This window comes from Glandiceps talaboti, chromosome 4, assembly GCF_964340395.1.
Source record: "Glandiceps talaboti chromosome 4, keGlaTala1.1, whole genome shotgun sequence".
Lineage (NCBI taxonomy): Eukaryota > Metazoa > Hemichordata > Enteropneusta > Spengelidae > Glandiceps > Glandiceps talaboti.
In genome coordinates, this window is record NC_135552.1 from 21,584,739 (window position 1) to 21,600,153 (window position 15,415).

A 15,415-nucleotide genomic window follows, 5' to 3' on the forward strand; every position below is an offset into this window, starting at 1 on the left:
TTGTTTCATTCGACAGGATGTTGATTTGAGAAGAAATGTATCGTTTTATGTGCTTGCGCGTTTTCAGTGCCTCTATTTTGTTTTATGTAATTTGTAACAAAATACCCTGTGTGAGACATAAAAACATCATGCTGCCTAATTGAAACTCTAATAGTCACTCTGGTTTGGTAGTATCTCATTGCAACTTGACTCCTCACCGCCGTAACTATCATCTTCATAATCCCCATAATCCTCACAATCCTCCTCCTCCTCCTCCTCCTCCTCCTCCTCCTCCTCCTCATCATCATCATCATCATCATCATCATCATCATCATCATCATCATCATCATCATCATCATCATCATCATCATCATCATCACCACCACCACCACCACCACCACCATCATCACCACCACCACCACCACCATCACCATCACCATCATCTTTTATCTTTTAAGGAACATTTATTAATATTGAAACCCGTTACAATTAAAAACTAAAAACTTCGTACAAGGTATCACCACCACCACCACCACCACCACCACCACCACCATATTGTCGTTGTCACAACCCCTTTCGCCAACATAACCATCATTAACATACACATGTGTATGACTATGATGATAATGGCCTCTTGAACACAAACAAATACAAAACCAAAACCATCGTCACCATCATTGTTTACTAATGACCACAACCGACAACAGGGTCGTCATCCTTCTCATTAGCAACATCGTCATCAACACGTCATCTCTTTATGTTACGTCACTCATTTCCTCCTCCTCCTCCTCCTCCCCCTCCTCCCAATCTTGCCTCTTAAGGCACTAATCTCCCAATTCATATACAAATTCTCTGTGTTATCACAATTGTCTATACAGGTTACAAAGTGTGTATACCGGTCAGGTGGGGGCAGTATTTTCTAAACAGGTAACCTGGAAATCGATTTACCGGTGCCATTAATACTAGCGATCATTATCAGAAAGACAATCTCAAAGCCGATTATATTTTTCCATCAATTCTGGAGAAGTAGTTAATGGGTTTTACTGCTGATACTAGTTCCGTATATTCCTACGATTAGCGACCGATCCATAAACAAGTCCGTTACCCGAGGCCTTTTCCTCAATTTTACACGTATTACTGCTGGATCAAAGACGTTTGCCAAGAGCCAATTTACAGTAAAGACCTCCCTCCCTCCCCTCTTCCTCTCTAAGCTAAAATGTGGAAGCAAGCTAAAGTTTAAAGGTAAACATTACGGTCGGGAATACAAAAAAAAAATTACTGATGAAATACAGTACGTAGGGTTCAACAATCATAGCAGAAAGGAAGTTAGGGTTCTAGGACTAATCCTAGGCACACGCGTTTTTTGTTTGTTTTTTAATGCTCATGACTTTTGTTATCGTTGAAAAAGACATGACTGTTGCTATGGGCGTGGTCTTCGTTGTCAGGCACATTTTTGTTCATTTTGGAAATTCAATGCTCATTCCAGGGGCTTGAATATTTGTCACTGTAGTCACCTTTAACGACAAAGACAAGGGCATTTGATTGTTGCTATGGGTATTGCCTTTGTTGCTTGGCACATTTTGTTCACGTGCAATTTTGAAAAAAAAACCGACCGTTTGGCGGAGGGCGTGGTACAAACTGCTTAAAATCGCCTTTAAAACTATGGTATACTGATGATATTATCAAGTACGTGAACTTATAAACGTAATCACGAGCTCCTTGCCAACATTAGCAAATCAACCCTATAGCTGAGACGCAACAGCTGTGTCTAAAACACCTACAGGGAACAAATTGCAATGTATTTTAATAGTCAACTTGGAACAGTGTATTGAAGTTGAACGTCCATTCCCTCAAAATTTTGACGACTAGAGCCAAATTGACCTTATAAGTTCTGAGTAAAGAGGATATTTTCGAATTCTAAGACGACACAACGTATCAAGCCACATGCGTAATTCGATGTCCCATTAACTCTATTTGTTGCGAAATTAGTGTGTTATCAGATATACACTTTCTTTTTCTTCTCCGTGGATAAATTCAATTAGTATTCTAATCAATTAATTTTAAATTATCAAAAAGAATTATCATTTTCTTGTTAGTCTAGATGATTATATTCAAACATTAGATAAAAGCATTTGTGTACATCGATCTGAAAGAGATACTGTAACAGAAAAAAGAATGATATTGTCAATTTTACGCAGTGGTCCATATATATGACATGTACGTAAAAAAAGAGAGATGCAGTGTCAACGCATAACAGTAATTTGGTTTAACACCTTGTAATGAAAGGTGTGTCTAGCCATTGTACTGCCAGACTGAGTACTAAATAATTAATTATCTCGTTTTTAGGAATTTCCAATTAGAAATGTGGTATGGTTATTATGCTTGTAGTTAGTGCAAATGTGTTGGATGGCTATCCCTCACATGACAGGACCTGTAGGTATTATGTGTAAGACTGCTTTGCATTTTAGCCTAGATTGCCAAGAAAACCCAAATTTTGAAATTCGATATTTTGAATATTTATGTATACATCCAGGAAGATATTTGCGACATCAGAATGACTGCTGCCATGGTCCTGTGAGAGATATCATGTGTCGCTATGTTTCCGAACATGCACCCTTCTTTACAGTATCATTTGAACCCCCCCCCCCTTACGTTGAAACGATTATTTCATCAATGTGACACTACCAAACTATTCCCTCCCAGTCAGGTAAAAATGACCATTACCTTAATGATATGAAAAGCTAAACCTCCCATCAGGAATGGTAAACACGAATTGAAATTGACATCAGCACATCTGAAATTGACAAAATAATGGCCGTCTTAACACGCAGAAAGAGAAAGGCTGACCGGGATAATTGAATTTTTTTCACATCTATCATCTCCTCTATAACTAGGCATATTGGTTTATTGTACTCGATGGTGCCACGGTGCTCAGACATGGAACGTATGTTTATTTCGAGTACGTCTGTACTGTGTATGTATCTCGTTGACCTTTCCATCGAGTATATGAAAGCAAAGTTGTCAGCGCTTAAAAACTCACTAACATGAGATCAGTTGGCGTCTCATTCATTCTCCTGTTTTCCTTTCAATACCAGTGAGTGGAATTATCTGTTTAACGGGTCATGGTAGCCCCAGTGTGTGTAACGTCTGTGTATGTATTTTACTCAGAACGATTATGGATAAATACACAGTGAAAGCAAACAGATGTTACATATATCTAGGTATATGCAGGCATGTTGGACATCGATATACAACCTAATACACACGCTGCACGTCATGACTCTCCACGTATATCTTCCAAAGGACTTTTACGTAATTACGTTCAGGACATGCTGTGGAATGTTTAACGTTTGGAGTGAAATATGAATACTCTCATTTGGCGACGATAAACTTGAAATTATCTCAACTGTCGAATAATATGAAAGCTAATGTGTACTGCGCAATACAATAATGAACATAGAAAAGAAAGAATTCAAATTCGATTTAAAGTTGAGAGGTCATCAGATCCACGTGTCCTGGACAAACACAATACGTCGATCGCCTAGAGTCAAGTTGATACCCACCCGCCTGCTGTCCCGACCGCAATGATTTAATATTTGGCTTACTGTATTTGCGCGACGTCAGAGTTCACTTATATATAAATCATGTAAATTTCTGCATCAATACATTGTACGATTTTGTTGAAGCGTACTGGTTACTTGCTAGGTTTTCGTAGCGTGGGACCCCGACTCGGAGGCACATGTGTTTGAATTGGTGGACGACTGCTGCACAGTAATCTCATTTCGTGTATTGTTTCAAGTCATGTCTACGAAAATGTACGTGTAATATCGAATCAATTTTAACAATTGGTAGACATGGAAATCGTATATGATGGTATTGATATCATGACATACTATGCATGGGGGCGGAGGGGTTACCAACGAATTCATAAAATACAAAATGTATCTAGTCATGGTTACCAAGCCTTATTATGCATATACAGAGATCTATCTAATCGGAATATATATATATATATTATATACATATACCAAGGAAGTATAACTTCCATGCATATACATACATATTCATATGAATTTAAGTGTCTCGCTGGAGAGAACAGTGCTCGATGCAAATATTAGTAGCAGAGCATTATAAGTCTACACACACACACACACACACACACACACAGACGAGAACTGGATGGTCTCAACAGAACTATTAAACTCTAGGGTTTCCAAAAGTTCTGACTAGCTTTCGCCCTGTTAACAGGTCAGTGAGTGAGAGAACAATAGTAATTAATTCAAAGGAAATCTAGGATGTGAAAAAGCTCAATACAAAAGAAAACCGTGAAAAGAGGTAGAAGTGTGAAAAGGAAAATTAACAGTTAGGATGTTAGACAGCTAAAGGGGTACTATTCAGTCCTTCAGGGGTCAAAGTTCACAGTCTTTTAATACACACACACATGTACAAAGTGAGGCCAATTTACTCTTAATAAGTTTTAGTGTATATACATGCGCCTTATATATGTAGACACTGAATTTACCCTATATATGGTCTTTTGATAGTTTCAGACTTAGTCACTTTACCTTAAAAGATGCATTCTGTAATTATCATGGATTATGCCGGGGTTCATTTTTATCACAGCTAGGGCATCGACTACTTACTGTTTTACTTCTACCAATATATTATATGCAATTGCAGACCAATCATTTTCGGAACATACTCTATCTATGCAACTGACTTGCGATCAGTGTTTCGTCCTTGTTTGACCGACTGACACACGCTCCAATGCGGAAAATTGGTGTCATTAGCAAAGTAATTGTCAGTACGAACGCTTATTGCAAGGCTTACGGTTCAACGATGTTTCAAAGGTTCGGCTTGTGGTTTTTATTTGATGCCAGTGGAATTGTATATACGTAATAATAAAACTCGTGCCTCTGAATGCAAAAAAAAAAAATAGTGAAGACGGTCGTTTTTGTCACGAAGCTTTAATTTGTTGAGAAGTAATTTAGACATCGTCAATGAGACACTAACAGTGTATGTACTGGCATAAAATGAAGGAAATTTCACACAGCGTGGCAAATTTCATTAGATGAAACCCCTTCAGTTTCCATTCTCATGTAAATATACAGAATTAGTCTGAACTCTGTCACGCAATGTTACAGTTTTTGAAGTTTATATACAGACTAGAATCAATGGGCAATAATGTACCATCTGAAGACACATACTGAGTGATTACTATGTAGGTATGGAAATATGAGAGAGAGAGAGAGAGAGAGAGAGAGAGAGAGAGAGAGAGAGAGAGAGAGAGAGAGAGAGAGAGAGAGAGAGAGAGAGAGAGAGAGAGAGAGAGAGAGAGAGAGAGAGAGAGAGAGAGAGAGAGGTCATATCTACATACATACATACATACATACATACATAAGAGGGGAATTTATGTTAACAAGGCTCATTTTTGAGATTGGGCTGACTGTAATAATCAATGCATATCGCGCTACATTTACACTTTAGAGACACCACGTGATGAGCAATTGATCGACCGAGCTAGTAACCCGTATCAGTCACATTTTTCCTGTCACGGTTTCACTATGAAAGAAGCAAAGCAACTTCGAGCAAAATGCAAAACAGTGGACTTTATTGAATATACTTTCTTGAATATGTACGTGACGTACGATTGCCTGAATTGAAGTGATCCGTTGTCGTGGCAAATTACTCGGAGACTTGGGTCATCTGGAGGTCACAAACAAAAGAAGTAAGAAAGAAGGGTGGACCGGGAAAGGGTCGAGGAGGAAGTATGGGGAGTATGCACAAACAGATTCAAAATGAAGGAAGTATGTGATGCATGTCAAGCATAATACATGACATGAAAAAAAAAAGAAAGGTGAAGACAAACCATATTTCGATGACACTTACATGTACAGCTTACAGCTTGTGCTTGTCGACTAATCAAATGCATCTAAAAACACACTATATGAAACATTAAGCCGTTTCCACTCACTTTGAATTTATGGAAGTCCTACAAACTTCACATTTAACTTAACTCCAGGCTACGTTGTTTCAGCCGCATTTTCACTCACGGACAATCCGCTTGAAGAGCTGACTAACGTGTAATCCATTCTCCTATCTTAGCACGGCACGTGTTTTGCCGAGGGGACTGAAACGAAACGAGATAAAAGTAAAAAAAAAAAAAAAAGTCATATCACATCAAAGTGCGCGAGCTTTACAAATCGCTGCCCACAAATGTCTAGATCTCGGATTTCCGTATGCGGCATATCTTAAATTCAAAGGGTACTTTATACAGTGATCCTTGTAAAATGCTGTGCTCTAAATTATTTTTCAACGGTGTAAAATCGCCGAGTCCCAAGAAATAAATTCCCAAGAGAAGTTGGTGCGGGAGTTTCAGACAATAGTTCGCATGAAGATGACTCTGTAATTGGAAGGATGCGGATAAGTGTGTCATATGCACAGCGAGTCTATATCTACCGCACCCGCTACAAAGAGTAAAATCAGATGTAACTAATAATCTCTACTAAATGCAGAGTAAAGAACGCGCAAGTCTTAATCGTAACGTGGTATCGAGTCATCTTAAGATTTTATGTAGGATAGCACTAGACTAAGAATACACATTAAACATAAGGTCACTCCTATTTGGTTTTCAAGCTATATCTTAGTTACGCTGATATGTTGCACTCTGTTTTGAAGTCAGGCAACACTTTTTTGAAGAGAAAGAGAGAGAGAGAGAGAGAGAGAGAGAGAGAGAGAGAGAGAGAGAGAGAGAGAGAGAGAGAGAGAGAGAGAGAGAGAGAGAGAGAGAGAGACACACACACACACACACGGATGGATGGATGGATGGATGGATGGATGGATGGATGGTTGGATGGATGGATGGATTGATGGATGGATGGATGGATGGACAGAGTAAGAGAGAGAGAAAATACAGGGAGCACAGGAACCGTACTTTTATATTGATGAGTATAGTAGATATTTTATCGCAATAGTATGTATGTTAAGGTCCATATAAGTGTACACGGGTGCATGTTCATAGATAAGTTATCTACATTGTTTAAATGGTATTTGCTCTACTCAATGACATGTATATTTTGTATGTTTGTTTGTTTGTTTGTTTGTGTGTGTATGTATGTGTTTGTTTGTTTGTTTGTTTGTTTGTTTCTGGGGCTCCCTGTACTCGTGAGACAAATAGGCAGACATACAGAACATCGATATCACGATTAATATACTCCGCTCGTGCAACTGTACTATATATCATGGAGAAGGCAAAGCTACATTGTTTTGTAGTTTTACTTGATATGTCCACATTTCATTTATATTGCCTGTCAAGTCGTTGAAAGAAAAAAAGAGCTATTATTTGTCAGTATTTTGCATTTTCAAAGGAATGGCTTGACACTACAGTGCAATCGAATCTTGGCGTGGTGCCTGTCTAGTCTGGTTGTAGGCCATATACAACGTTTGTCACCACCACGCACATCGCACACACAAAGAAGTAATCGGTTAGGTGTCGCATCGTTATCTGATCTATTGTGATTGACAGCTTAAATAATTGCTTGACACGTGAACACGAGAAATGAACACAAGATGCGTTGCAATGTGCGCACAATGAATGCACAGACGTTATCAGGAGGCATACGACTGGTTCATTGTAGTTGGCACGCTTTTTTTCTCGAGCATACCCCTTTATATATGTTATTATCTTTTGTCGAGTTCGTGGTGTTAATATTTGATGTGTTAACGTCGAATGACAGCTTTTGTTATACAAAATGATTAGACGTGAGTTTTTAGCAAATTTTGAAGATCAGAATTTGGCAAAATCCTCGAGGACAAATTCCATTATTTGTATGGCAAAGATAACAAGAATTATCAATATTTGTTGTGGATAAAAATCACCCTTTCCTAATTTAACAGGAGAAATACAGAAAACTACAACTCAACTACGTTGACGCCAAGAGATCACGGAGGTGGCATCATACCTTCTACCTAGTACCCCCATGCATAGATAGATAGATAGATAGATAGATAGATAGATAGATAGATAGATAGATAGATAGATAGATAGATAGATAGATAGATAGATAGATAGATAGATACATACATACATACATACATACATACATACATACATACATACATATACACATACATACATACATACATACATACATACATACATACATACATACATACATACATACATACACAGACAGACAAACAGACAGACAGGCAGGCAGACAGACAGGCACCGACATGTACAGACATACATTCAGAAAGACAGACTGACAGAAAGAAAGACAGACACATGTTACATATACCAACACACATTTATATGATACATGTACATGTACATGTATATAGCTTGTAGCCATTCAATACAGACTGTGCAATTTACCCACATACCAGCCTATGAATCATGTCCATAAGAACCCCAACTTAAAAAGTATACTTATCACCCAGGGAGGTTAGAAAGAACATATTCAGTCATACAACGCGCACTGCATGTGGTTCATTCGTTCTTACTGTAATGCTCACATCCACTAATGAATGGTAGATCTTAGCCTAAAGATGGAAAATTACCGGCTCATTTTCCTTACTTTCAATTTCCCATCATTAAAGTGGAAAACTCCAATTAGCGAATGTTGTAGTTTTCATACACCCTAGCAGCATTTTCCAGTGGTGGTTTATGTTCCCGAATTTGCAGTTACCATGGAAACAAAACGGATGATTATCCTCTGTATCATCAATATTCTCTTTATTTGTTTGACAAAGGTACTATTATTATTCGGCTCTCTTGTGCTTAGTCGAGAGACTCATTTGCCTCACTCAAAATAACGTTTTCCCCGAGCTAAATTCTATCGATTTAACTCAACGATCTCGCATCAAAATTTGAAGTTCAGTTGTCCTGGTAACGAAGAAGAGTCCATCACGTCTTGAATTGATGTAGACTTTATAAAATGTCCCTCAAAAGACCACTTCAGACCTGAATGACTTACAATGAGCGAAGGTTATTCATGCATTACTGTTTGATTTGGATCTTTATTTTCATTTTCCTTTGGCATTGTTTCTGTTACAATCAATGCGCACGTTCCAAGTCTCCTCGGAGGAGAAATCGACATGCTTAAGATAATAGACAATATATAAGTAAAACCCACACGTACCTATCGATGTGTTGTACGTGTTTATTTAGTACAAATGTGGTCGTTGAGGTTACAATATTGAAGATAGCGGTCACGTGTTCCGTTAGTACTAGGTTTAGAGGCTATCCGTGGCTTTGACTCGGAAGATCGCCTTCACCATCTTCTGAGAAGGAGACCTTCAGAAGTTCAAACCACACACAACACCTAGCCTAGTATTCGGGTAACAAACTTGACAGTGTTAACGTTGTCTATACCATTTACACTGTAACAGTCTAGATACGAGGAATAACCTACTTTCAAGCCACTCAGTTGACCCTTGTACTAAAGTTTAAGGAGCTTTAACCCTCCCCTACCTAGATTGTTACACACTCTGTTACTTTTTATCAACTCGCATACTATACTGATCTATACAAACGCTTAGTATGTATGAGTTTTTGTAGAAATGCAGAAAGATATATATACCCTGGACGATATACATTATATACATGTAGCCTATATAGTTATCAATGAGTGTAAAATGATATTTTCATTTCCCCACGAACATTTTGTATGGTTGTGTATGTTTACTTACTTACTTACTTACTTACTTACTTACTTACTTACTTACTTACTTACTTACTTACTTACTTACTTACTTACTTACTTACTTACTTACTTAGTTTGCTTGGTTCCTGGGCTCTCTGTAGATTACGAATGAAATCCTAATATCATTTAGTAACATAAATTATATTCAATCATTTCTGGAATAATAACTTTTAATATAGTAGTAGCAATAAATTATTTTGGTATTATGAAAATGAGCAAAATTTACATATATATTCTCTCTCTCTGTATCGTCATCAGGGTTTAGACAAAGATTTTCTACGAAATAATCAAGTTTTAATTAGTCAATACATTCTGTACACACTTCCAAAGATCTGACCCTACGATGATCGCGAAATAAGTGCTGATTAGGGCACAAGTAGAATTTATGGCGCGAGAGGGTGGGGGTGGGGGTTTAAGGAAGAAATATTTTTGTTTATCTTCTTTTTCCAATGAAGCTCCTCCTTCAGGCCTGGCCAGAAATTTAGTGCCCTCTTCCCGTAGCTCACCATGAGTTTTTAAATCCTCCCGCATCTTATTTTCTCCGACATGCCTCTAAGTCTCCATCCCACCGTAAATTGAGTTTGTTCGAATTCCTTATCGAAACTTTTTCATTCGTTTATCACTTTTTTTCAAACGTCATTTATGTGTCAGGCCATCCAAACCACCCAACTTATTCCAGTGTTGGGGATTACAACGTTTGTCATGACGTTGTGTACATTGATTAATATCAAGGCACGAAAACTGTCGATGTCACGTGGTTGATTTGCATGATAAACATTTCTCAGGTTACCGGGGTCAATTACGAACTTGACCACCGTCACACGCACACCGATTAGAGTATAACATGCCTTACTTTTCACTTTTTAAAAAAAGATTTGGCGCCTAATACTGGCATGTAAGCAGATTGGACATATACGATGCTGAGTCTACATATCCATTCCTTAGAAGATTAAGAACAGAAGTCTATGGTGCAGTGAGCGATGACGTCGTTCAACTCGTTGCCATGGCACTATGTGATGAAGACCGGTTTACAAAATTTTACAGTCCAGGAATATGGTAACATATTGTGGTGCTAGAACTTAGGAGAATGATATGTGCTTCACTATGTCTGTCTGTCTGTCTGTCTGTCTGTCTGTCTGTATGTATGTCTTCCCTAATGTATGGTCTCTCTCTCTCTCCCTCCCTCCCCCCTCTCTCTCTCTCTCCCTCTCTCTCTGTCTCTCTGTCTCTCTGTCTCTCTCTGTGTGTGTGTGTGTGTGTCTCTCTCTGTGTGTCTCTCTCAGTCTATCTGTCGTTAAACTTGATCTGTCATCATTTGTTGATATTCACAATACCATCGTACATGTTAAACTACACGTATTAATTGTGATGAAATCGACATTACAAAGGATTTCAATACAATATGTTTGCATACAAAATCTAAAATCTACCTATTGACGGCAGTTATATCTCAAGGGATTCTCAATGCATACAGCGTAAAGATAGATGTTATTTTTGCCAACCATAGGAATGATGAAATATTTGCATATTAATCATAAACTGATAGTATATATCACATACAAAGATATACCAAAATTACATGTATACAATCCTTTGAAGGACTAAATCTAAAAGGAATTTAGAAAAGAGAATTTTGAAAGCTGCACTAGCTGTAAATGGAATATCATTTGCTCTGTCAGACAACAAGATGATCACTGAACATTGTTAAAATATCAGTAATTAGATGTTGTACATGTATATTAGGTCGATTGTATTAACAGCAGGTTGAAATCATGAATGCTAGTTTTGGGACCTTGATTTTTAGGTATAGACCCAAAAACCCAATTTGATTGGATTTCTTGTACCACATTAATGTGTGCACCTGCAAAACTATACATTTCCCAACAGTTGAATTGGCACTGTTCAGGGTGTATGACATGATAATATGAGTATTAAAGTCATTCTATCTGATGAAAATACTCTCAAAAATGTTCAAGTTACAGTTAGAGCAGTTTTAAAGAAATGAGGTCATGTTAATTTATGCAAGGTGATGGTAGGATGGAAATTCAGCAAAAGAATTTATACGAATTTGGTTTTTATTAGTAAATATCTGCTTTCAAATACGTGTATGTCATCCACTCTCATTTCACTTTTCCAAAGGTTTCTTCCATTAGTGTCAAGGCATATAGCCAACTAAACTGTCAAGAATGTTCTAAGATTAACAAAAGAAGTCAGAAGAGATTTTTCTCAGAAAGTAGAAATCTTTTCAAACATTTTCAAAGTGACAGTGTACATATAGCTATGGTATATAGCTAGCTGAATTGGAAAATGCTTTTTAAACATCAAAATCTTGTCCACCTCGTTAGTTTTAAAAAGCTGTTTCATTGTCACTGTGTTAAGATGCATTAGAAGTGGGAATAGAAAAGTCTTGGATCATCTTTAATAATACATGACGATGGCTTCTACAACACCAAGAGGATTGCTAATGGATTGTTGATTTGTAACCACAAGGAAAGGAGAAATCTTTTGATATTTCTTAGTATTTGTTCTTTGCTTCAGACAGATGCTAAACAAAGATATGGACATAGATTGAAGAGTGATAGACCTTGTTTTTCCCAGGAGGGATTTAGATCTCATTAACCTGGATTTTGAACGCTAGGTTACCACATTATGGAAGGTGGATGAACTTTGACCTGTGGCACCTAAAGGTCAGTTCTTATTCTATTTTGCCTCAGACACATCAATGATGAAATTAATAATTCAATCCCACTTTAGGAAAAGAGAAGATATATCCACCAAGGGAAACAGTCACTCTGATGGGTTTCTAAGAATAGATTTTGACCCTAGGACTCGGTATGTAGAACTTCAAATGAGTCCAAAAGTTCCTCAACCTTGAAAATGTAAGAAATGTGTGGTTGTACAATACAAATCTGGAGGGGGGGGGGGGGGGGGTACATGAAAGAGTTACCCTCAGGATTATGAAAGGATATATTTTTCATGTTAAAATTAGGTTTATTAAAGGGAAAATGCATGCAAATTCCAGGAAAAAAGAGACATTTTCATTTTCAGAGAAGCATCAAGTTGGTCTTGTACCTTTATAGGATATCTTTGCTTTAGGCTACTGCATCATGGGAGTCAGCAGAAATAATGTATTCAAGTTGCACACTGAATATTCATGAGTCCCCTGAGTGCCTGTACTCTTCAGTGTAAAACAGCAGTGTGGAAAAAAAGCCATATAAAAATGAACATCATTATAATTTGTTATTATGTACAGATTTCTTCAAGTACAATGATATAAATGAGACAAAATAATGATGTTAAATGTTTCAACACCCCCACCCCTTTCTTTCTGGTGATTGCTCCAGTTCATAATTTTCAACCCCTAGCCAAGTATTCGGTCAGTACCATATTGTTAGACATTAAAAACATCAAATTAAAAAATTCCATTATGATACTTCTAGTTTATTTGAAATCTGTAAACAAGGTGGATATCAAATATTGGTAGTATTATAACAGAACACTTTTCTATGAGATGTCTGGCAACCTAATGCTGACCAAACACTAGGCAAATGACTGCAGCAATTGATTGCCTACAGATTGAGAGTCAGACACACATTGACTTGGTGATAAATATGTTATCTATTTCCCTGAAGACCATGCAGACTCAATCCTCTGTCCTTCTATCGTGTCTTGTCAATTGACAAGTCATTGTTTCTACGATTTCCAAGTGTTGCAGAGGTAGCCAGATGGCAGACACTCAAATGGCCAGGTTTATATCTTGAAAGTAGTCTCAAGGTACCTTCTTATCTTTATTCAATACTTTCAATTATCTTTGACAGTTACTATGAAGATTCTCTGTGGACTGCGGGTAACGTCATAATTTACAACACCATCCTGAAGTTGAACCATAACATATGCGGCATCTAATCTTCTAGGCTGTCTTCTGCTGTGTAGAAACAAGATAATGCTGATAGATGATCCATGGGCTGTCTTATCTGAGTTTTAAGGTGACCACGTGTTTCACAATAAGAGATATGCAAGTGCAAAGGGGAATCAAGTGTAGCTCACTAGAAACTCATATTGTAGCACACATTGCCTTGGAAATTTAAATTGTTAAACTTTTGCCATTATTTTGTTCAAGAAATCTCAATCTATTTTCAGTTAAAACCAAGGAAAAGCAGGGGTCACTATACAAATTTTTGAAATAGAGCTCAAAATGATATACAAATTAAGCCATTTTAGAATCCAATATGGCCACCGAATTCTGTGTTAACTCCTTGGGAAAATGAAAGATTGTTGATGCTTTTAACAACAAGGGTGAACCATGAACAAGCTTTCGTATCACAATTTTTAGGAGAGAATTGAACCACCGATTTTCAAGGAAATTGACCACATGGTGCATTCTACCTTAACTGTCTTGCCAAGTGGTGCAATTTATGTATGCTATTCAGCACATATACACATATAATTTTTTCTCAATTTTGAGAAAACCATGATTTAGTCATTCCAGTGTTCATTTCCTAGCATATTTGAAAGCATATTCTCTTGGGGTACCCAATTTTCTAAACTAGGTTTCCAATTCAAGTTTCTTGCAAATTGGATTTTCTTTGAATTCCCAGTTGTTCTTGAAGGAAAGAAGCGGAATAATCAAATGACGATTCTTGCATACATGTATGTGTGTGTACTCTAAAAGTCATATTTTTTATTCAAATGAAGTTACTTTCAGTAATAGTGTCACTGCGCGTGGTTGGTATTGAATGCTACATTTTGGAGGAAACACATTTGTATTGCATTTTGTCCATCATTATTGAATTTGACAAGCAACTGTGAAACTGTGAAAGAGAAAGGTAAATATTCTACTAGTTTATTCTGACATTTTTGGAGGTCTTAACACTGCACAACTGTAAAAATAGCTTTAAAGGGCTAACTGTTGTTTTCTAAATGCATCTGATTGCAGACAGTTGTGTTTCTGCCATGTAAACCTTGCACAAAGATGACATAATTACATAGTTTACATTTAAACCTTGTACAAAGATGAGACAATGACATAACATTACATTTAAACCTTGTACAAAGATGAATCAGTGGCACAGTCTTACATTTAAACCATGCACAATGATGAATCAGTTCCATAGTATTACTTTTAAACATTGCACAAAGATGAGAAAATGATATAGTATGACATTTAAACCATGCACAAAGATGAATCAGTGGCTCAGTCTTACATTTAAATCTTGTACAAGCATGAATCAGTGGAATTGCATAACATTTAAACCTTTCACAAAGATTAATCAGGGGCACAGTGTTACATTTAAACCTTACACAAAGATGAGACTAGACATAGTTATACATAGCCATGCACACAGGTGAGACAACAGCAAAGTGCATTTAAACCTTACACAAAGATGAGACGCAACATTTTACATTAATATATCATTTGATGTGATATTTCAAAATGGAAGTTCCTTATGTTTCCCCCAAACTATTTATACAAATTGAGCATCTGGACCCTTGCTTAGCTAGGATTTTATAAAAATATTCATTTTGGGAAGGAGGGGTGAGATGTGGTGGAATGTCAGTGGACTGGGATGTCAGTGAGGATATCAGCTTGCAAGGGGGTTGAAAGGGATGCATTTATATGTTGTGAAAAAGCAATATCTGATTCATTTTTAAAAGGGCTATGATTCAATTGCAGGTTCTAGCAATACAAGCAGATCAATCCTGAAAAGCAAATCTGAGGACTAAGTAAC

General features: G+C 37.2%; 1 protein-coding gene across 1 annotated transcript in view; it reads right to left on the reverse strand.

Annotated features, from left to right (window-relative positions):
• The window catches only part of LOC144433910 (integrin alpha-8-like), a 124,026-nt gene extending 117,962 nt beyond the window's left edge, over positions 1 to 6,064 (reverse strand). Inside the window, exon 1 of the mRNA XM_078122312.1 lies at positions 5,954 to 6,064. The gene's annotated coding sequence lies outside the window, so the exon portion shown is untranslated. The remainder of the gene's footprint in view (positions 1 to 5,953) is intronic.
• Between the last annotated feature and the right edge of the window lie 9,351 nt (positions 6,065 to 15,415).